Raw genomic sequence first — 24,337 nt, 5'->3', positions numbered from 1 at the left:
ACCTGCGGTCACAGAAATGATACACAATACAATAAATACAGAACACTGGGAAACAACGGCCAGTGTTGGTCTTCGCCCAAGCCGCCATTTCGTTTCGCTGAAACTTATACGCTGATTGTATTATGTTGTGCAGTGTATTTTACGACACGCTACGAATTAGTTTCTCATTTGGAATGAATGATAGTTCAGCAACGAATGGCGCACTGATAGCAAAGCGCTAGCAAGTGTCAGCTGCTGTTTATTTGAGAATGCCAGAGTTTCATAAAACATGGTATTTGGAGGTCAACATGTTATGGAATGCGGTGAAGCCATATTGTATTCATTAAAGTTAAAGTAAGTCAGCTGACCTATTTGAACTCATGCGTGGGGTTAATAAATATGGAGAGAATAATAAATATATAGTAAATAATAAATAGTGGAACTCACTATTCGGTTGTAAATAAATGGTGTCAGACATTTTCCAAATTCAAACTCGGTCGGATATGACTTGGATGCAGCGTCTTCACAATGACCTGTAAAGTCTGAAATGTTCTTTTTTTTTTTTTTTTTGACAGCTAAATAAATACCTTGTTGAACAATATCTGTTATCATGCCAATATAATAATAATAATAATAATATTCATTCATTCATTCATCTTCCGTACCGCTTGATCCTCACTAGGGTCGCGGCGGGTGCTGGAGCCCATCCCAGCCATCTCCGGGCAGTAGGCGGGGGACACCCTGAATTGGTTGCCAGCCAATCGCAGGGCACACAGAGACGAACAACCATCCACGCTCACACTCACACCTAGGGACAAGTTAGAGTGTTCAAACAGCCTGCCACGCATGTTTTTGGAATGTGGGAGGAAACCGGAGCACCCGGAGAAAACCCACGCAGGCCCGGGGAGAACATGCAAACTCCACACAGGGAGGCCGGAGCTGGAATCGAACCCGGTATAATCTTTTGATTTGATGGACACTTCTGCTTCACCATACAACGTGGAATACATAATTGTGACGAAGCCTTACTGTTAAAATTCATTTTCACAGAGTTCAACAGCTCGGTTATTTGTGCTCACTGTTATGAAAATTAATTATATCATCAAATGGTGTCGCATTACCTACTTGGTGCTTTTCAGACGGGAATCATGAAGATGGTTGGAGTCGTCTGACAATGCATTTCCTCCTAGTCTAAATGCAGCAACAGAGCAACGGCATTTTTTAATCATTACTCGAGCACGCAGAGAAGGGTTTTTGACATTCTTCTCAACCACGCTAATATTGACACAGTAGATATGTGGTGTACAGAGGTAAGACCTCGTCTCATATGTTTGTGTAATCGAATGCACGAGCTCGCCTCGCGCTCATTTTCATTGCCGGTAGACCTCTTGAGGAATTAGCGACGGAAAATAGCTTCTGCTATGACTCCTGTCAAGAGGCCTGAGATCTTCGGGTACAGATGAGAATAACAGTGTCAGATCCAACCTCGGATAGCGGGGCTTTGCTATACAAATACCATGTTAACCTAAATGATTCTCTCTGATCTGTGCAAACATCGGGGCATGGGCCTCGCCAGGCTGGCTTAGGCATGGATCTGTCACAGTGCACTGTGGGACGCTGGATGTGTGTGGCTTACAAGCAATATGATTTGGTGTTATCTTCATGTGCTTTAGTTTCACTCCCCGGATGTTTGTTGCGCACACTAGCTTTCTCATTTTCATTAAAAAAAAAAACAAAACAAAATATATACTGTATGTATATGTATGTATACACATATATGTTTATATCGCTTCTCGGCCTTTTGGCTAAGATCAAGTGTAGTAGTGTAGTATGAAACACAATCTTTCTTTTGTTCTTTTGTTATTCTGTTAGCCATATCAATTCAAAAGAATGTGAAATATGTGATCTGTTTGACCGTTATGGATAAAAATAAAAGTGAGACACAAACCTTTCTTCCATCAAGTGTTATCCCCACTGAATGTGAGTGGAGATTCTGGCTTTGGCTGCTTGCTTCCTAAGCCTTATTGATCCGTGGGCGTTTTTTTTTTTTTTCTCTCCCCTGCCCCATTCTCCAAAGTCACTAAGCTTGCATCAATTCATCTTAATCTGTTTGCTCCTTAAACCCGGAACAAGGCATGTCTTGTTCCCGTTTGTTGGAGTCTCTCGGCCGGCTTCCCTCACATCCTTCCTAGTCTGGCTTCTCCTGGGTGGCAACAAGAGGCTTTTCATATCGAATCAAGTGTTATTGAGTCCCCCCCCCCCCAACCCCATACACACACCTCTTCCATTCTCCCCCTACTTCTTCACTCTCTGTCTTTTTCACCTCTCCTCCATCCTCTTCTAACAAAGCATTCCTTTAATGATTGCGGGGATTACGGGCAAACCTTTTACAGCCAGTCTGTGGACTGGCCTGTAATCTGAACTCATTACATCTACTGAGACAAGCTCATGGGTCACCATACAGTCACGATACCTTATCTTCAAAACTTGGACTCAAGTCCCTTTCCTCCCCAAGTTGACAGTTACTCAACCAAGTCAGGTATCCAGACCACACCTCGCTGCCTTACCTGTTTCGACGGACTAAAGCAAAGCACCGCGCCCCATTAAAGTACTACTATTTGAGAAGTACTGCTCAAAAGGCAAAGTCCTTTGTTTATTTATTAATTTTTTTATGAACAAAATGAAGTCCCTTCTTAAATCAAGTTAACCTCTGCCCTCCCCCACCCTGACCCGTTAAAAATAAATAAAGGCGAATAGCGAATCACCAATACAGTATGTGTGGGAACGCTGTACTATATATCTTTTGGAGCAAGGTTTGCTAAAATAAAAATGCTCGTTATACACTGTTTAACCACCTTGTATGTCTTGGTGGATGTGATTCCTCAGAACCTCCGACAGCTCGTTTTTGTACAATTTCCGTGTACTTCCTCAATTTTTCTCTTCATGGGGTCCATTGTATGCCTTCCGCAGGTGTTGAAAGCCACCTGGCGCTTCGGGTCTATTACGCCGGATCTTTCTGTTCAGCTGTGCTTGGAAGGACAAGGGAGGCCACCGCAGGTCCATTACACCCCCCCCCCCCCCCCCCGATCCCCCAACAAGACTGATTGGGCTCAGGATGGAGCTTCCATCTTTGTTCATGTGTCATTGGCCAAGCTCGACCCATCTGCCTTTAATAGAGGAACAGATGTGACGCAAAGAACCCTGAACTCTCTCTTTGCTTATGCACCCCATCCGACGTCAGGATGGCCGGAACCCTGTCAGATTTTCGGCCATATCTAGTGAGAGGCTAATTCTCAACCACCTGTGGTCAAGTAGCTCAAACTTCATATTTGACTTCCATCTCCTCGATGCCACTGCCGATTTTGTGTTGATTTTTGCAAATTACAGGGCTAATATTCTCAGCTGCGGCATTCGGATCAAGCCCGTTTTTATTTTCAAACTATTCTATACAACATCTACTAGCCGGGAAGGCCTTGGGCACTTGTGGCGACATAGAATGGGATGCATCGACTGAGGGAAGGAGGCAAGGACATATGAAAGGTTAAGAGGATTGACAAGTAAATAGGGCGATGGGTGGTCTTGATAGACATAACACCTGAATGAGATCGGTGGAGAAGGTGAAAAGGGGATAAACCAGGAGTGATATGATGATAGAGGAGCAATGGAGCGGACCCAGCGGGGGCTGACTCGTTTTGCCTCTGTTCCATCTTGCCTGAGCTTGCTGCGCCAGTGCAGTACAAATACAGCCAATCAGGTCCTGAGGTCGCTGGCAGCTCTTTCGTGGAGAGGGATTAGCAACCCCTCCTATTGGGCGGTACAAGGCCTCCTGGTCTGAATTCATCAGTAACATTGCCGCCGAGATGTAAGAAGCAGGTTAATAGATACTCATCAGACATCTGCCACTGGGTTACCGTCCAATAATCTTCTCCCTGAATCTGCTGCCAGCAATTGATGACCACATTTTCCCCCTAAACCCTTCAACCCCCACTCACGCCCCTCCCCGCCCTGCCCGTTTCCCCTTGCTCTCTTACCCGTCTTCTCTCTGCTCCTTCCAACCTCTCTTGTGAGTACATCCTGCTTCATGCGCACAATTACGTTCCTAGACAGACCTCTGGCTGGGTCATGAGTCAGAACCAATACATATGTTGCAGCACAGCAGTACATTACAACCCACTCCAACGATGCCAGCAGGATTTTTTTTTTTTACTATTACCTGTATTCTAGAATTTCTCATACCAGTCGGTGGGGGACACCCTGAACCGGTTGTCAGTGACTCGCAGGGCGAACAGAGACGAACAACCATCCGCGCTCACACTCACAGCGAGGGATAATTTAGAGTGTTCCGTTCACCAGCCACACATGTTTTTGGAATATGAGAGGAAACCGGAGTACCCGGAGAAAACCCACGCAGGCCCGGGGAGTACACGCAAACTCCATACAGGGAGGCCGGAGCCGGGATCGAACCCACGCCATCTGCACTGTGTTTATAAAAAAAATACTTGCGAACCCTTAGGTCTTTATTGTTTGTCTATTTTATTGAGGCTGTCATACTCTCTCCTATCATTATCGTTTTCTTTCAGGAATTTATTGTCATTCGTATGATGGTGTCACTTCCCATCCGGATAACAGCAGCATTTTTATTTTTTTTTACCTTCAATGTTGCCTTGAGCCACAAATGATTTGTTGTTCTTCGCGATATTGAACATTCACAGTTAGCACAGCACTTGAGGGCATATAATGGCTCCGCTAATGATTACAACCTTACAACTGCGGTGAAAATCATGCGGTTCCTCTCTCTTATTGACTGTTTTCACAACCAGGTTCAAAGGGCAAAGAGAGAGTGAGTTTCCCTCTCTGCCACGGTTATTTATGACTTTTCTTCGCCAAAGTTATTTTTCTTTCTGTGATTGCGGACCGGTGTGTGAAAGCCAACGTGTCAGGAGATTACTCAACTAGCCATCAAGTGCACATGGTCAATTTGCCATGATGAGAGGCACTGGATCACGCAGCCCTTGAAATCCCTCTGTGGAATCTCTCGGGAGGGAACTCGCCACACTCGCGCCGCGCACACATACACGAGTGTATGTTCGTTCTTGGAGGATGCCAATGTGGTAGTCATTTTAGCTGCCAAAGTCAAATGGAGGTTCAATTGTTTCCACATTTCCTAAGATAACATTATGAGAGGGAGCGCAATCCGAGGGTCCGGGCAATCAACCATCTTCTGCTTAGTGAGGTTACTGTGGAAGGCGAAATAATGGTGTCACGGGAGGAAAGGTGAGATATGTGAAAGAGCGGTTCCCGGGTTCAAGTGTAGGACGGGACCACTTGGTACCGACATCAACACGCATGCATGGTTCACCGCTGTCAAAAACCGATATCCTACGGTCGCTCTTCGCCAGCAATTAGTACAATTGGACTTAATAACATCGGGGATTACTAGGAAAAACAGGAAGGGGATGCTCAGTCACAAAAACTTGAGCATAACAAGCACATGTTGCAGCAGTTAGATCAACATTATTCTTTTCATTTATGGGGGTAGGACATGATTGTGAAGATGTAAAAAGGAACGACGTAAACAGTTTTAGTGCCGTATGTTGCTGTTGGCTAATAATCTGAATTTGTGTGACGGCAGGGGCAAAAGCGCTCAATCATAATTCCTCACTCGTGTGATTTTGACAATGGTGCGATGAATAGAGGCCGGTGCCCATTTTGAGGTCTCGGAGGGATTTGGGGACAAGTAGAATGGGCGAAGGGGCGTTTCGTCCGTTCACACTTGAGCTATGCCCGTCCATGCTGAACCTCCTGGACTCCATCTCTTTTCACGGCCATAGCAACAGAGTAATAGGGTGGGGGACATTAAGGACTATAGCTAATGCTGGGTTAATTGAGTTCACCGAGAGGACCGGCCCACCGATGCTATTAATATAATCTGTCGTGCCAGCATTTCGTTTTAAATAGTTTTGTGTCCGTGCGTTTCTAGTTCAAAATGCTGACCAGAAATCCAGCAGGCCTCGATCACCCCGCACGGTAACGCATGCAAGTACGCTACGGTACACATCGTAATCATGTTCGCAGTTTAGCGCAGTTTCACTTAAGAAATGTTTCGCCCTGATGATTCTCCCCATAATCCTTGAAATGACATTCTCCAACCGACAGTCAACAATTCGCTGCACAGTAACAACATTTGCAGGTCCAAATCTGTGGTCATCAACATAGATCCATATTCGACTATACACTCCCGCAAGTCAAATGTGTCCTTCCCCTGTCGATTTGTTTTAAATATTCGGCATCGAAAGGGATTCATTTTCCATGGCAGCAGGATGTAGAGAGCAATTCACAATCTGATCTATTTGGGATACAGAATCACTGGATGGGTCAACCACCCCCCCCCCCCCCCTCCTCTTACTGTAGTATGCACATGCAAAGAATCACATTGAGAAGTCCAACCCATTCCTAATAACAAACCATTATTAATTCAGTCAATTTCGCTTTTGCTAACATTGCTACATTTGGACATTCTTCTTAACTTTTCTGTGGCTCATGTTAATTTTCCACAATTCCATTGCTCACATTTGCAGGGACTACCTATTCTATATATGCACATGCAATTTGTTGCTAATCCGTGTGAATTACATTTTCGTCACCAATATTTATTCCGGTGGTACAAATTGTAACCCTGCAAAGTACAAACACATTTGAAATGAAGCAACGTTTGTTTTGTGAATGAATCCATTTGCTTTAAGGTGCTGTTTACTGCAGATGAAGTATAAAATTAAGACCCACCTGACAGGAGATGCTCCATTCTCATAACCGTGTTCTACATGATGAGCACGATTCCTATCATGTTTTCGAGCGTGTTGGATCAGCCCAATGTGAATACGGGCTGTATCCCTCCGGGTGTCCCTTGAGATCCCCTTGTGATCCAGAATAGGCGATGGGCGTTTCTGCGTTCACACTCCAGCTCTGCCCAACCATGCTGAACCTGTGTGGCCTTCCTCTTTCTTAAAAGCATCATCCCCTCCACTATTCTTGCAGCGGAGTAATGGACTGGATAACATAAAGGGTCGGAGCGGCTAATGTCGGGCTAATGGGAATCAAACAGATGACCGGCCCACCTCCAAAGTATTATGCCTGCATGTATATGGAAGACACTTTTAAGACCAAAGGCAGGAGGGTCTGAGCGCCAGTGGTTTTTACAGCGGTCTGAGCTGCTCATAATCGCTCATCATAATTCTCTACTCGTTGCTAATCTTTCTATTAACGCGACTGCGGAACTTGATGAATTTGATCTCGGAACTTGCTGTTTTACGTCACGTCGTTTAGCAGACACGTGTGAGATTAAAATAGGATGACTGTTATATGGTATGCTGACCGTGTTTCTTTGTGTTTTATCTCATATTTGATCTACCTTCGGCGGCGTCACAGCTTGTCCATGTCTCCGACCTGGTCAGTGGGTATTGGAAGAAGGGCATTATTCAAGATAGAGGTGTTATCCATGCTGGGCCGACCGGTATTGATCGCCTGGGAGCGAAGACTGAGTGGGGGAGAAGGACTATTTGCTTTAAAGTTCAATGCTTCTCCACGGCTGTTAGTGTTGGAGCCACAGGAGCAATCAATATCTGGACAGGGACCGGCGTCATGAGACACGCTTCCCATTTAGAAACATAATAATGCTGTGCTGATGCTGTTACCCCACAGCCACAGCTTGTGTTCCCCCCCTCCAACCCTCCCACCCTCGCCCCCTCAAACTCCCTCCCTTGTGTCAAGTTCTCCTCTCGCACCTTACAAGTGGCTTTCTTATTTTCCACTGTCGGCTGGGTTTAGCGGGTTTTGCTGGAATCAGTGTGAACTGTAATTATAGATGATACACATGGCTGGAAGGGAGCGATGGAGGTGAAAACACAACAGAATAAAAGGCAAACAGTCATTTGCTGTAAAGGTACAGTAGGTGTCACAATGTAACCGATTATGTAAAGAACACAGTGGTGGAATGCACTATTGTGTGTGTGTGTGTGTGTGTGTGTGTGAGTGCGCGCGTCTTTTTTTTTTTTTTTTGTCCATGAAACAAAACGTATTCTGGATAATGAAATGTGCTCCTTGCATTTCTTGGCGACGGTTCAAATGCTGAAGGGGGCGAAAGAAAGGCTGCAATTGTTTCTGGTTCAAGGTGTGTAATGTACAGAGGCCTACATACTTAATAGGTATTGTCAGGGGGTCGGGGGGTTGCTGGAGGATATTAATGCCCTGGTTTGTCCAGCCTACTTGGTGCGGCGTCGCTCCCAGAAGGAAAGATGAGGCCGGACTAACGACTAGGCATTCCTCAATGCAGCCTCTCACCTCAAGGCCCTGACTTAGAGGTCACCGTCCTTAGTATCGGAGACATTTTTGCAATGATGTACTAAATACGTGGCCCCTCATCCCTCGGCTCCCCCCTTCGACTTTCTCCTCCCGCTCCCTCCGTTGGTAAACATAAATGCCTCATTGTGTTTCGAGCGCTCACCCTCTTTTTAAACCCTCTCAGTGTCTCTGCTCATCCCTCTGTGTAATCCCTCTCTACCCATATGCAAATGTATAGCAACTCTATGGCTGTGCATACATTTTCTTCAGACCCCTTTTTTTCAACTCTGCTCCTCTCAGCCCTTTGATGAATCTATTTATAATTGAACGTTTTCACTGGCATTTGAACTCATTGCATCCCCTTCTCCCCAACCACGCACAAATACACACAAGGAGAGTTGGCGTGACAGTTGTGTATAGGGCCTGGGATCGAACATCGAAACCAAGTGGTTGCTCACATTGTGCCGGCTGGAGGAGAAATACATAAAAAATATAATTCTAGTCGGCATTCTGGCCAAGAGAGAAGGGGAAGATTGAGAAAGCGATGCAGCAGGCGGATTCATCAAACAAGCATCAAAGCTGCAGTCCGGAATGTAGGTTGCATTTCACTTTGGATCCACAAGAGGGTGCTGCTCTACAGTCCATTCTAATGCCTCAGTCTGAGAATGGGAAGAAACCCCCCAAAAGTCACATTATTAGATATTCATGCCCAGTTCAACAACCATCGCTCTTCGGCATTCAAAAAAATAATAAGACGAAAAAAAAAGTTATATACTTATACTTAAGTTGCCACCCTGAAAAGTTAAATTGATTGTCCTTGCACTTTTTCAAGTGCCGCTATTGTGCTGGTGTGACAGTAATTACATGCTAAGCTGTCAGGGACATCAGGCAAAAATGACTTCCCTTGCTTTGTCAATCCATCTTTTTTTTCCTGAACAAAAATGTTTCTCAGAGATAAAAAAAAAAAAAAAAAGAAATGAATAGAGAGGGGTCTTGACCGATACGAGGAAAAATGTGAAATAATTAATCTTCATGAATGTCTATTAAGATTATAAATTAGGGAAGGTGGCTGGCAGAGTCCAGGCTATAAAACCCACCAAGATTTACCTGAAAAAAAAAAAAGTCTCTCTCACGGTCGCCGATTTTAGACCTGTTATCATGACGCATGTCTTTCTCCTATGTAGTGCAGCCTTGCCATTTCACGATGCCCGGCATGGGATTAACTGATCCTCCAGCAAACTGAGGGGCTTTGAATTCCATCTTCAAATAAAATGCTGCCGTTTATCAACACTAAATGTATCTAAACTGTACATTTCGAAACAATGATCCACCTGTGCCGGCACACACATTATGCGGTCCAAAAAGGATCACGATTCGAATTGGAAACGGTGCGGAAATGAGAAGGCTCTTCTTGAATTGACTTGATATCGTAAGTGGTTCAAATGGTTGTGCTGAGTGATCTCTTGCATTGCATGCTCCCCTATTAGCAAGCCGTCTGCCTTCACCTCTCTTGTTGCACCACAGTTGTACGCTGTCGTGGGATTTGCAGTCGTGGTGTCTGTTGTCATGGTTTTCAGAGCCCACGCCAGATGTCATAGTTAACTTTGAGGGAGGAAGAGAGAAAAGAGAGAGCTAGAGCGAATCATGCTAGAGGCTATTTTGTTGTCAGTGATTTAGATGAAACACAGAGATGTTAGAATGTTAGACTTGCCCCACAAAGCTTCTTCGTTTTCCTGCCGCTTTTTATTTTGCGAGATAGTAAATTTACCTTGAGGGAACGCAGCCTTTTGCTCTGAATACAAGAGCCGCACAGAGCACATTTGAAATTTACAATGAATTATCACAGGAGAACAGAAAAAAATTGCCATGTATTATACTTTGATCTAATCCCAAATTAATAGAGAAAATCAGAATCAGACATGGTTTCATCCTCCTGTTTTTTTTGCAGTACTGCAGGCATATGTGTGTAAAATGTCCACATGCGGCGATTTACTGTAATAGTCCTAATTATTAATTTCATAGCGGGCATGTCCAACTGTGCAACATACTCCGTTCCAACTAGATAGCCAAAGTGTGCCAAATCTGTGAATGCATTGTAATCCTTTCAATATGTACCGGTATTGTCATTTTGTGATACTTTGTGTACAATTTAGCTATTGATTTCCATGAAATGAAATGAAATGAAATGCAAATTGTATTTCATGAATTAAATTGGAAATAGCCGCTTGACAAATACATGTTCATAAAGTATGGGTATATATATATATATATATATATATATATATATATATATATATATATATATATATATATATATATATATATATATATATATATATATATATATATAAACACGACCATTTTGTAATGCGTTGGTGTGTTGGATGACTCTCCACATAGGATTTATGTCCGAATGAAATGATCTATTTGTGTTTTCTGCTCATTTTTTGATTCACCTCAAATTGTGGAGCGAACATGAAATAAATTGTTCTGTGATGATTGGAAAGAGATGATCAAATTATTGTACTTGTAGAGGGAATCCCTAAACTAATTCAGTTTGTCTTAATTTTATCTCCATTTTTTTCGATTTTGCATAGTAAGATGAGACTGATCGGACTAATGGTTTTTATTTCTTACAGTAATTCATCACCTAACTTTTATTGGTTTAATTTATGGGAAGGCCATTTCCACCGGCAGCAGTGCCGTAAACATCATTAATCAAAATACATTATTATAATGAAGCTGTTATTAAAAGAAATTAACGCGGGTCTTTCCTTTCTTTGCTTTATCTGTGATGAATAAAAAAGCTTCATTTGAATTTTTAACAATGGTTATATTCAACCTTAAGTTAGGGACGGGACATAATATTACAGGCATCCCTCCCCCACTTTATTCTTTATTGTTATGCATGAAGACGACAGACAATTATTAGTGGCTACAAATGGCCTTAATTAGTAGTGGACTTTGCGTTTGGTGTTTTTTTGCGTCCACTCATTTGAACGGAGGAGTGAAACCCTCCTCATCCGACGTGTATGCCAGCCTCGCCCCTCAAAGCCCTCCTTTCTTCACGAGGGCTCCCCAGGCCGCCACTTTCTTGAGAGCAATTTCTTAATGAAGGCCAACGTGTCGATTGACACGTACGGTTGAACGTAAGCGATCTACATTTTGGAGTCAAGCGCATGAGCGACTGCTTACAGACAGCAACAAAGACATTGACTGCGACCGAATGCTTGGAAAGCGTTTCAATGACGATGCGTACACTCGAGATGCGTTTTCGCGTGTTTGGTTCAATGAAATTTGTAGCAGAGGTCGATTAAGTTCCAATTCCTCCTTTCATTCGCAGCAACTCCACCCAAGCCCTGTTGTCGCGCTGTGGTAAAGTTGGAGCGATTACTACATCCCCGTAAATAGACGACACCCTATCGGAGAGCGTCGGCTTTCACGCCACCTTTTCAATCATGTTTTGCACATTGGAGCTGCCGGAAAACAAGAAAAACGCATCGGGAAGCGGCGCACAATTTTAAAATCGGCGTACTTGCATTGATATGTACGGGAAGGAAATTGAGGACGCAAAGCTTTCTTTGTGTTGTGTAATCCTTAAAAGCTTTGCGACAGTGACCGACTTGCTCGCGCGGTTCACGCCTAAATTGCGTTTGGAGATGTCGTCGTATCAACTAAACCCGGATTGTCGGAGACTCTTCAGAAGAGTCCTACGGGATCTCGAAACATTTGCATAGTAAGATAGAAGTAACAGACCGGCGACATCCCGACTGATCCGGACGCTCGCGCATTGACGCCGACAAACGATATTTACAATCCGTCTCTCTGCCCACACACATTTGTAAAATGCGGCACCTGGTTAAGAGATTGTTGACGGAAAATCAAAAGCAACGTCGCCGTAGTGTACTGTAATGAGACTTAGCTCCACTTCACAAGCCCTCTTACAAAGATCTACGATTTGAGAACAATCGATGGCTTCGCCAGAGCTTGTTACGTTCCCCGATCACGAAAAAAAATGCCTCGTCTTTGTTTCTGCACCAAGCTGATTACACTTCAACTGTATATGGAAGCATTCTTGGCCTGTGTTTACACGGCAAAAAAAAAAAAAAAAAAAAAGACGTGCAGCAATGTTATTTATGAGACTCCCACCTTTTTCTTTTTTCTTCGTGACATACAAGCAATCGCTGCGAAGAACGCACAATGAGGTAGAGAAGTGTGTGAGGCGGCAGACGTGCTGGTGCTCGTTAGCAAATTGCCACAAAGGAATTTTAAATGTTTTTGTAAAAGGCCGCTGTGGGGCGCTTTTATTGCTCTTGCAAAAGTTGAAATGAGAAACGTTTTTTCGTTAGTTTTTTTTTTTGGTCATAATTTCAAGACTATTTGACGGAGAACGACTTTAAGAAAGGTCGCTGTTCTGTTTCTCACCGAACTACTGCAGCAAGTTCGTCTTCTCCTTCAAAACGGTATTGTTAGCAATCGGCAATTTGAATGCGATTTTCATCTCATGGCGCAGCCTCTATTCGGCCCCCGTTTTTGTTTTCCGCTGCGCAAATGACCGTTTAACCGTCTTTTGCGAACCCTGACGCCTCGCCTGTTATTACTGCCATTGTCTTCCCCCTGAGTTGTATACATGTGTGAGGCTGGGCCCTTTAATATGCGGAGAGCTTTTTCGAGGCTTTCCTACGGGCACGCCGGTCTATGTTTATTCCTCAGTCAGAATGCCTCCTTTCCACAAGTTTGACATGCCTTTTTGTTGCCATGGTAAGCCCTCCCTTAAAATATATATTTTTGCTTTTGGCCTGGATGTCTTTTTATCTCGGCGGTTTAGAGTCTGTTGCCCCCAGGGCCAGATTTAAATGTGTGTGGGTCTTCAAGGATTTTTCTACCGAAAAGCCGTTTGGATCGCAGCCCCGTCGCCATACAAGTGCGACCGAATTGTGTCATTTCAGGTTTTTGAGCTTGCGCTGGAACCAAAGGAAAGTCCAAACGAGAAGCAAAAAACACAAGACAAAAGCTGATGAAAATGGACCCGATTGGATTATGTCAGACTTGGCATGTGCCTCCGTATGAGGGAAGTCGTCATTCTGTCTTATCGCGCGCTGCCTTGCGGCTAAATGAAGAAAGAAAGCATCGCATAGCTAGCCTCCTGGAAACGCGACAGCCACATCGGAGCTCAAAATACCGGCTCGGATTTTGGCCACAACACAGGAAGCTACGCCAATGATGTCATGTGTGATTGCACTTTCAAGCTAGGTCAAATGTTGTCCATAAAATGGGATGAAATGTCATCTTTGGGATTTTATAGTTATCGTACACGTCAAAATGTGATTGCGGTGTTGACCAGGAATAAAGTACACTATCAATACCACTTGCTTGCTCGAAATCCATCCATCTATTTTCTACGGTTCTGTATAGCCTGTTAAGGGTCAAGCTTGGTGTCCGTTCTACGACAAATTGTGATTGGGATGTCGCTGGGATTCGGTCCAAGTACATTCAAATCAGCAATGGGAACCACTACCACAAACATCATTATCAGTCAACCCGCGAGACAAATTATGAGATGAAGCGCTTTTAAATTCATTCATTCATTCATCTTCCGAGCCGCTTGACCCTCACTAGTGTCGCGGGGGGTGCTGGAGCCTATCCCAGCTGTCTTCGGGCAGTAGGCGGAGGACACCCTGAATCGGTTGCCAGCCAATCGCAGGGCACACAGAAACGAACAACCATTCGCACTCACACTCACACTCACACTTGGGGACAATTTAGAGTGTTCAATCAGCCTGCCACGCATGTTTTTGGAATGTGGGAGGAAACCGGAGCACCCGGAGAAAACCCACGCAGACCCGGGGAGAACATACAAACTCCACACAGGGAGGCCGGAGCTGGAATCGAACCCGATACCTCTGTACTGTGAAGCCGATGTGCTAACCACTGGGCTACTGGGCCGCCCGCTTTTAAATTCCATTTTTAAATCACACATTTTGCATCTCGTTACTCCTCCATTTCAAATGCACTCTTAGTTAGTGGTCCTCAATCTAATATATGTGGTTATAACTCGAGGGCTGCTTATTTACAGACTTCATCAGGTATTAAGGCTGATTAGGCACTTAACGTCTCTTAATATCATCACACCTCCTGAGTGTAGTGTTACCACATTTCTCGTAAATGCCCCCCCCTACCCCCTCCACCGTCTCCGTGAGGTGCTTGTCGTGTCACCGAGAACCTCTTTTAAGTGGACTGTGACATTTCTCAATGTCCTCGTTTAGCACTTTCTGTGTGTGCTGCGGGTGTGAACTGATACGCAGTGTCAGTCAGTGTCAGGGGCAGAATGGCACAAGACAGATAGCAGAGGTGTACATAAGCAACGAAGCGTTAAGGATTAGTCTACAGGATGTTAAGAGACGCGCTGGGGTCGGGGGAAAGTAGTAAAATGGCCAAGAAACTTGGCGGATGCGAGTGAACAGAGGGAAAAAGGGACTTTGTGTTTCGTCTTATTTTGAAAGGTTGCCTGCGTGTCTGTAACAGTGTTAATTTGAGTGCTGGCTGTGGACAGACAAGTGACTGAAAATTTTACGATGCAGGGCGGGTCCCGTTTTATCCAAAAGTATATTTTGCATACTTGACTTGGTGAGTTTGTGTTTAAGGTTAAAATGTCAACCAGGCCGGACAAAATAAGCTCGGGGTGGACACAGAAGGAAAACGTGTCTGAAGTGGGCCATCGTGAAAAATTTTAAAACACTCACCGACAATTCACATTTTTGAATCAGACTAAAACCAGTGGCCGATGGTCGGCCACTTATGAAAACGTGCTAAACGGCGCACCGCACATAACAGTGCAGTCAAATTTGGTTGCGTCGCTCGGTGTGCATCTGGTAGGGCTGGGCGATTGACTGTGATGTAATCGTGATTTCCATTTTTGGGTTCTCTCGATCTTGAAAATGTCGAATCAAATAAAAACAATTAATAGCAGAAACGCTTTCGAGACTGTTGTTCTCTTTCTCTTCCTTGCGTGCCTTGAATAAAGGAGCTGTTACCTTTTACAAGAACACATTTTTAAAATTATATATTTTTTTAAGTATAGGAAAACCAAGCAGTTATTTTTGCTGCGGGGGTTTGAAAACTGTGCCCGTGTTTGCTAAATGGCACTCGAATACAGATTGAACAACCTTGAATTCTGATCACACATTCCAAGCGGAAAAGCAAGAGTTCAGCGGTGCAACCCTTTGATTGAACTCGAGAAATGTGTTTCTGTAATCCTGGACCCTCGGCTCTGATGGGAACATCCTTGCCAGAGGCTGAAGCCCTGCGTATCCATCATATCCACTCAACCAACTGTAGCGCCATTACAAATGCGGTCACCCCCGTGATGCGATGTTCACAGCCTTGAACACAAATAAATAGAAATGTCCAAGATATTGGCGAAAAACAGAGCTGGAAGAAGTCATCCACGAACGGGTCATCGATGGAATACGTCTTTCAGCTGGCCTTGATGCCTTGAGGTGATGAAAGTGATCTGAATCGTCCAATATGTACCGCATACCAAGTCATTCTTCCGCATTTAATTCTCACTCCGCAGCTGCATATGAACAGAACAAGGACAGATTGAACCCCGACGGTCCATATTTCTTTTTCGGATTGAATCGTATTTAAAAACATGATAGAGTGTGAGGTCATTATTTACCAAACAATATCGTCGTCACCGTCTTGGAACATAGAAGGCGGAGAGGAGATGGTTTTCGTCGTAACCCCCCAAACTCATAAACAGTCCAGATCAAGGACGAATTACAACCTTTTAAATCGACCAAAATGTTCCAGTTCATCAACTTTGATTGGTTAACACGCTGACACTCAAAGGGGAACCCTTCATAATTTAGAAGCTGCTGGCCAGACTACATCTAAATGTTTAAAAGTCAAGTGAAGGGAGGCAGCAGTTAGACCTGAAGTTATGTCCTCCAAGGGAACTTTACAAAGATCCTCGACCAGATTTATGGCCACTTACCTTGGAGCCTGAGTCGAGATTCATAAACATGGCTTCAAACAAAGCCCCTCATATACTCGGCCTGCTTATAAATAAATACAGATATGCCTCTTTTACAGACAGCCACAATCTCAAGTATTACTGCCAGCATAATTTTACCACATCCATTAATATTTTACAGCGCGCCGTATTTTACAGCATTGAGGCTTCAACGTTCACGGCCATCGCGAGGATTTTATCCCTTGGAAGTTATTAGGCAAAATGAACGGCTTGCTTTTTGCACTCAGCCATGTCATGGATGACATTTTGACGGAATGAATAGTCAACTGCCTTGATTTACTTATTTGCTTCTTGAGACCTTCGGAAGACATTGGAGACAATGACACATTTGATGCGAGCATAAGCCCATTTTTATTGATTTATTTGCTTTTTAATATATATCGACAGTATGATATGCTTGATCACGCGTCCCGCAAACGGTTGCATTCATTGATCCGGCAAGGGAATTTTTTGCAGTCGTTTCAAAATGTTTCCTTATTTTTACATCTCAACAAGTGACACCCAACCTGTGCGGTGGTTGCCTCATTATGTTGGGAATAAACTGTAACATCTGCACGTGTGTCGTGTTTTCGTGCATATGGCTGCGTGGTGATTTAAGTGCTTCAAGTGTCAAAACAAATCTAATGAGCTTGCGCAATAATTATCAGCCATTTTGCTCTCACTTAAAGTAATTGGGGCTTTATGTTACCGTTTGCTGTTTTTTTACCCTTGCGAAAATGTTGGGCCAGCAGAGATCGTTTTGATGATTTAGAATTTGTCATTTGTACATGCCAGCGTTTTATTTTCTACCGATCAACCATACTTATGAGCTTCCACAAGCCACTACAGATGGGGACCATTCATTAGACGGGAAAAAATCGGAATGAATCTTTTCCGAAACGGTTTATGGCATAAATAAACATTGTTTAGGGAAAACCCTTTTAATTGGTTCAAATAAAATCAGAATATGAATGATCTTGCCCTTAAATGTTGTTTGCTGCACAGTTACTACAAAAACAAATATATAAACATACCTTTCCATTTCGATTCGCTCAGCACTTTTGTTGTCTATCATGTTTCTTTTTCCTCTTTTCTCACTTTGCCATGTGTATTTGGAGGGCTTTGTGAAATTCCTGTCTTATCCAGGTGAGTAGGAGTTGATCCCCGGGCCCTTTTGCCTCTTTTCAGGAATCTCTCAGGCTATTGCGTTCTCCCGGGGCCTCGTTTCACACACCGAGTTGATGTCTCCGACTAGAAATGACACTTTCTGCAGGATTTGCCATTCTAAACCACCTCAAGCTCATGTGATCTCACCCATTCATTCTCAGAGGGATTGCCTTAAAATGCTCTGTATCTTCAAAAGCCAATGAGCAAAAGATTGCTCCAATGGAAACCTGATAGATATCCAACAAGGGGGGGGGAGAAAAAAAATATATATATCAGCAATGTAGAACTACACATTTTGTTCACCATTTAATTTTTGTGGCCTTTGTTTTGTGTGTGTGTGCGTGTGAAACGTACAAATGAGACAGCAGTGTTATTTTGAAAACAGATAGCTACAATTTTCCAAGAAAAAAAAAATCAAGTCAACTGAAAGCGTTAGGAAAAAGTGTTATGATCCCAAAGTTGTGCTTCCGTGTTGTATATTCGAGACAAACACCACCAGGGAAACAGACCATCGTGAAGCCCGGATGTATCTTTTACTTAACGGATGCCACATGCTAGCCGCGGCAACAGAATGACATCACACAGTAGTCACCATGACTACAGCTCTTTGTTGTCTTCTCGTTCTTTTTCCACTTCCGTTTGTTCTTCGGCTTTCTTTTGGCAGTCGACATCCACTTTTGGTGGACTTGGTGGCCAATGGTGGAAACGCTCGACACCATCTTCTCATTCACTTGCTTCAACTGATTGATAGCAGTTGTCAAATAATTGATGCCACCTTTGTTCCACTGGCGGTGATGCACCATAAAATGATGAGAAGAGGGAAGTTGGATGCCAGTTTGAACTAAAAGTGAGAGTCGTAGTCCGAAAAATACGGTAATCCAAACGGTGTGCCCGCTTGAAGTTGCATTTAAAAAAACAAAAACAAAACAAAAACATTTTATAATCTGCAACCCAATCCAAAATATGCACCCGTCGTAAATTTGGAAAGCTCTAATTGATGTCATTCAGCACTCTGTGACCACGTTGCCGTCTGGAGGACTAGTCATGATATAATCTGACAGTGAAGTAGGAGGAGGAGGAGGGAAAAGGTGTGACCGAGAATCCCTCCCGTGACTTATTTCCAACCCCAAGTCTTTTTGGACCTGCACATTTCTCTGAGGGGGCTCGACACACTGGCATAATGGATAAGGGTGAGGGTGTGAAAAGAGCACCTTAAGGCTCCACATTCAACTCCCCCAATCTCTCCTACACACACTCTTGAGCTGTGAAGACCCTCTTTCTTTGCCCCGCTAACATGGGAGCCTTGTAATAGGCTCTAATTTATAGGGAGGTGTTGGGAGTCTTTCTGTATGGGATGAGAGAGAGAGAGAGAGAGAGAGAGAGAGAGATTACGTGCATCCATTACATGTGTGGTAGAATGGGGGAGGAGGAGAGGCCGTGGAGCAGTCCAGGGCCCGCACGTAATGAGTCATTAATTTCTAAGCCGTTTTGTGGCAGTTGGCTCATTACTGGCTTGCAGGGGAGCCGGAACAAAGCTCCGGGTAGGTAGGAGGTGAGCTTAAATAGTTGGGCCTCAACACTTCCCAACAAAAGGAGGACGAGAGCTCTGAATGGCACTTGGAACAGATGCAGTAAAAAGTGGCAGATGCAAATTGCTGGAGACCGAGTCTTCCTTCAAGCACTTTTCTCTCTTTATTTTGTCAGAATGCACCCTGAGAGTCTAATTAGTGAGTGAGGTGTTTTCTCCTCTGATAGGGCGCTCGTCATTGTGGTTATTGTCACAAAAGGGGATGCGTTGGAACACACGTATGTCCGCATTCCCCTGTGGACCGCGATCACTGCGACACTTTAATTAATTTGACTATTTTCATTACCCTGTAGAAAATGAAGGATCTTCGATACTCGAATGCTCACAAACTCTTTTGTGTATATTATCAAATATGATGAAACTGTAAGAAGATGACGCCCTCGGGTAATTAATAATGTTTTTTAATAATGTGCTCTCCCCACAAGAACAACCATTATGGACAAATTGGCAGCGGTTTGGATGAGAAGGTGATCATCACTCACATTTTGGAGGATTTGGAGCAGGTGTGTGTGTATGTATATATGTACAATATATATATAGTATACTAGCTGGTTCGCTGCCCTCCGGGCGGCTCATCAGCTAGTTCCTGCGGAAGGCTGGTAAGGTGGGCCTTCGGCCCACAAAAGTGTTGTTGCTTGGTTCAACTTTTTGTTCATCTTCATTGCTTATCGCGAAAATAAAGAGATGTTTAGCTCTACTAAATAACTAACAATTTCATTGCAATGCTTGTGGGTAGACAACATTTTTTCGCTAAGATGCCCGCGCGATTGTAGTGAGCCACTGCCTGAGCGGCGCAGTGGCGGCGCGCAGCGGCGTGGTGAAGTAGTTACGTTTTGAAAAGGGACAGACGGAAGGACAGACTGCGTGCGGGACGACGCGCAATATATATATATATAGATAAATAAAAGCTAGCGCTTCTAGCTAGCATCACCCCCATCTTAGCCACCATAGGATAAGCAGCAGAAAATCCATGTAATATGGAACACGTAAAAGAAAAGTTAAAAGCAAAATTTCCAATTTCAGGTACCGGCCTGACATTATTTTCTTCCAATCGTTGCATCTTTAATTTTTCACTCTGCACCAAAGTTGGCCTATTTCACTCCATTTATCGTGAGCGTCAGAGGCCCCCCAGCCCTCCATGGACAGATCACATGCAAGAGTCCAAAAAAGAAGGGGGTGGGGGTGAGTGAGAGAATATGGCCATGGCTCCTGATCCATAACAGTCATTGCCTGTTACATACATTTCAGAATTCATTCAGGCTATGAAGATAATCGAGGTAGTCGACAGTTTCCCCCGCAGCCCAATGGATTTATGATAGCACTGTCAAGAAAATGAGGCGAAATGACACAGTAGCTGACTTTAGCTGCAAATAATGTGATAGGCCGTACAGTGGTGCAGCAGCAGCTGCTGTCATCGCAGGTAATAGGCTATAAAGAAGCCAGATAGCAATACCTGTCATTTCTTAATGGCTGACTTCACTGAAGAGCTTTTGTGGCCTTTAACATGAAGATAATAGAAGATACAACAAATTTTACAGCTTTTGAGTTGCATCCATAATTTATCACCCGGAGGCCCTGTGCACTAGCAACATAACAAGGACAACCCGCTCCTGGAGGTTGCGTTCGAGATGAGCTACGCAGGGCTACAGCCCGCCCGCCCGCTATGCTAACGAAGAAAGGTTTTCCTTCCCTTCCGGAGTTTTCAGTTTAGTGTAGACTCGGTGCGCAGTTCTTTTGGTACTTCTGCAAAGTCGAACGAGATCCAACGTGTGCACCATGTCAAAAGTTTTCATTTACAGCTTTTAGCCACAACGGACAATCAAAATATAAATAATGCGTATGTCAACGGTGCACCCTGACACTTTGTACCGCAATTATAACAAAGGCGGCCCGGTAGTCCAGTGGTTAGCACGTCGGCTTCACAGTGCAGAGGTACCGGGTTCGATTCCAGCTCCGGCCTCCCTGTGTAGAGTTTGCATGTTCTCCCCGGGCCTGCGTGGGTTTTCTCCGGGTGCTCCGGTTTCCTCCCACATTCAAAAAACATGCATTGCAGGCTGATTGGACGCTCTAAATTGTCCATAGGTGTGAGTGTGGGCGTGGATGGTTGTTCCTCTCTGTGTGCCCTGCGATTGGCTGGCAACTGATACAGGGTGTCCCCCGCCTACTGCCCGAAGACGGCTGGGATAGGCTCCAGCACCCCCCGCGACCCTCGTGAGGATCAAGCGGTTCGGAAAATGGATGGATGAATTATAACAAAAGTAGAGAGCGCCAGTGCCACCAAAATAGAAACACCTGCCCCCACCCTTGAAAAGATTGAACAAAAGTCATTTTTAATACACACAAATGGCAGCAAGAAAGATGTTCCCGTATTCAGAGAATTCAAATAATCAAATTATCTGCTTTCAAAAGTGCTTGAATTGATTTGGGACAGTGGATATTCCTCTGACAAACCTTTTTTTTGAACGGAAAGCCACTTTCTCCCGGGTGTTTTTGCTATGACGTCATGGTGATGGGCTGTTGTTTCGGCAGGAATGTGGACACGTTTTTCGAAAACAAATCTCTGTCCACAACAAGTGAGGCCACTACAATAAGCTCACCAGTGAAGGGAATTGCTGCAGGGTGCCGGCGTACTTTACTTCTAACTGGTCAGCACGTGGCTAAGCTCAGTTCAATTTAGTGCTTTAACCCCCCCCCTCCACCCCCACCCCCCCATGCCGACTGAAATCCGCACTATCTTTGCTCCATATGTAGACTTAAACATATATGCTGACATGTTGCATAAAGTATGCATAAATCCTCGGTGCGCCTCGGCCCTCGTACAGATGTGTGCTTTTATCTGCGGCGTCCATCTCTTCACATCATTCGTTAAGAGCGCTCCCAAGGGCGAGAGAGGCTAAACACAGAGGCTGAGGGACACCTCTGCTCTTTCACCCCACTGCAGAAGACTTCAAAGTCACCTCTCCTTACACAGCAGATGAACGCTCACCATCTGCACGGCTGATATATGGGCCCCTGCTGCTGCCGCCGCCGTCGAACTGTAGCGGTGCGAATAAGGACCCATCACAGAGCCTGAGCTTGGCCATTTGTTAATTTCGGCTGCGCCGCCATGACTTGAAGGCGACGACGTGAATCCTTTTGACTGTGACGCTTTGTCGGATTGTTTTACCGTGTCGCTTATGCCGTCTGTTGTTGACAATGCGAAAAGCACAATGCAATTTAACCGGGAGGGTTCAAAGAGGATCGTTTCAGTGAATATATGAGAGTCACGGCACCCGATGAGCTTCTTAATTATCAACCATATTAACACAAACATTTCCGAGCACGTATATTTCCAAGTGGACAGGAACACACTCAAACAAGTGTGCAGGTTGTATTACATTTGCTCTTTCAATCCCGTCACGCGCCCGGGCTCCATCCAGTCATGAGGGAAGGGAAATATCCATCTCCAATAAGGACTTAATGAATAGCCTGATGAGTGTCGGGCAGAACTGAATTACCGGTTAAATTTGAAGAGCACGGGTGTGCGTCCATGTATGTGTGTGATGGCTAGTTAGAGGGTCATTGGAGCACATGAAGGAATTCAGTCTGTCTGAATTTAAAAGACAAAAAAAAAAAAGGGAATTATCGAATTCTGTCACAGGGCCTCATGGCCTTTCGTATCATTCTGGTATGAATTTCATTTATAGAGGTCAAACGGAGCACATGGGACAAGAAAAAAAAATAGGTTCGTGATAAAGGGACAGATTTTAAAATGGCGTTTAAAAAAAAAAGAAGAATGAAGAGAAATGAATAGGAGATGGAGCAAGAAGAGAACATGCGCCTGAGTGCTGTGAGAGACAGCTTGCCTGGGCCAGAGCATATTGAGGGCAGCAGGTGGAAGAGTGGCACAGTTAATTAAAACGCCTGTCTTAATGTCTCAGCCCGTCACTCCAGGGAGGGTGCAAGGGAGGGGAGGGGAGGGAAGGAGACACTTGCCAGGCTAGAGCTGGTACGCACCCAGCCAGCCATCCAGCCATCCAGCCAGCCCACTAGGCCACATGTCAGACAAGCCCTGACACTATGCCCTTCACCCTCCCTGCACTCTCTACAAAACATTCACAGTCTCACACCCCGCTTATTTGCTCTTGTCCATGCATACACTCACATAGCCAGAGTCAGCCTAACTCATCATTAAAATCGTTGTTTTAGCAATGATATGCCACATCTAAATTATGGTATCCACTCAAACAACACCAGTGAAGCATTGCATCGTGCTTTGGGACTGTTTCTCTTATGCCGGAACTGCATGGGACTTGATCAAGGTGGAAGGAATTATGAGCAGGTCCAAATACTAAACCATGAAACAGAAGAAACAGGAAAAGCCTCCTAGAACATTCATTCATTCATCTTCCGAGCCGCTTGATCCTCACTAGGGTCGCGGGGGGGTGCTGGAGCCTATCCCAGCTGTCTTCGGGCAGTAGGCGGGGGACACCCCGAATCGGTTGCCAGCCAATCACAGGGCAAACAGAGACGAACAACCATCCACGCTCACACTCACACCTAGGGACAATTTAGAGTGTTCAAACAGCCTGCCACGCATGTTTTTGGAACGTGGGAGGAAACCGGAGCACCCGGAGAAAACCCACGCAGGCCCGGGGAGAACATGCAAACTCCACACAGGGAGGTCGGAGCTGGAATCGAACCCGGTACCTCTGCACTGTGAAGCCGACGTGCTAACCACTGGACTACCGGGCCGCCCCTCCTAGAACATCTAATTCAAATTTAATTCCGGTTGATAAGAGGTAAGATTACAATGACGTTCCCTGTCTAAAGTTTTAGAGGTCATAGATCAATTGATCACAGATTAATGGTGGAAATATGTTTGAAAGGATTTATCCTGATCTCGTCCTCTCATGTCACAAAAACCTGCCATGTCCAAAGCCGTCAGTATGTGCGTGGGCTCCCTCAAGCGGACACAAGGACTCATTCCTGAAGTCCAATTCAGTTGTATTTAACTTTCGATTCACTTGCAATTCATCTTTCAGAACTGTCAGTATTTATTTAGCGTTAATGTTTTATGTATTTTCAAATTGACCCATTCTTACAGCATACAGTACTTTTTTTCTATCATCATGTATTTAAAATCACTCGATATTACACTTTACACTTAGTATAACAATGTGAAGTTACTCATTCACTTGTCCATTGTAAAATGTGTTAAAAACATGCATTTTTAACACGCTAATGACAGTTTCAACATGTGCTATGAT

The 24,337-nt window shown here is 44.4% G+C and overlaps 1 long non-coding RNA gene and 1 pseudogene across 1 annotated transcript; one reads left to right on the top strand and one right to left on the bottom strand.

Moving 5' to 3' along the window:
- Positions 1 to 604: 604 nt before the first annotated feature.
- Positions 605 to 23,829, bottom strand: LOC127601841 (uncharacterized). Its single transcript, XR_007962658.1, has 2 exons — positions 23,628 to 23,829; positions 605 to 787 (listed from the first exon to the last, which is right to left on the bottom strand). It is a non-coding gene; the product is annotated as an uncharacterized LOC127601841 (long non-coding RNA).
- Positions 1,765 to 1,899, top strand: LOC127602923 (uncharacterized; annotated as a pseudogene).
- Positions 23,830 to 24,337: the final 508 nt, after the last annotated feature.

Source organism: Hippocampus zosterae, chromosome 6 (assembly GCF_025434085.1).
Source record: "Hippocampus zosterae strain Florida chromosome 6, ASM2543408v3, whole genome shotgun sequence".
In the NCBI taxonomy this organism is placed as follows: Eukaryota; Metazoa; Chordata; class Actinopteri; order Syngnathiformes; family Syngnathidae; genus Hippocampus; species Hippocampus zosterae.
The sequence above is the reverse complement of the archived record's forward strand: the minus strand, read 5'-3'. Positions and strand labels throughout refer to the sequence as shown.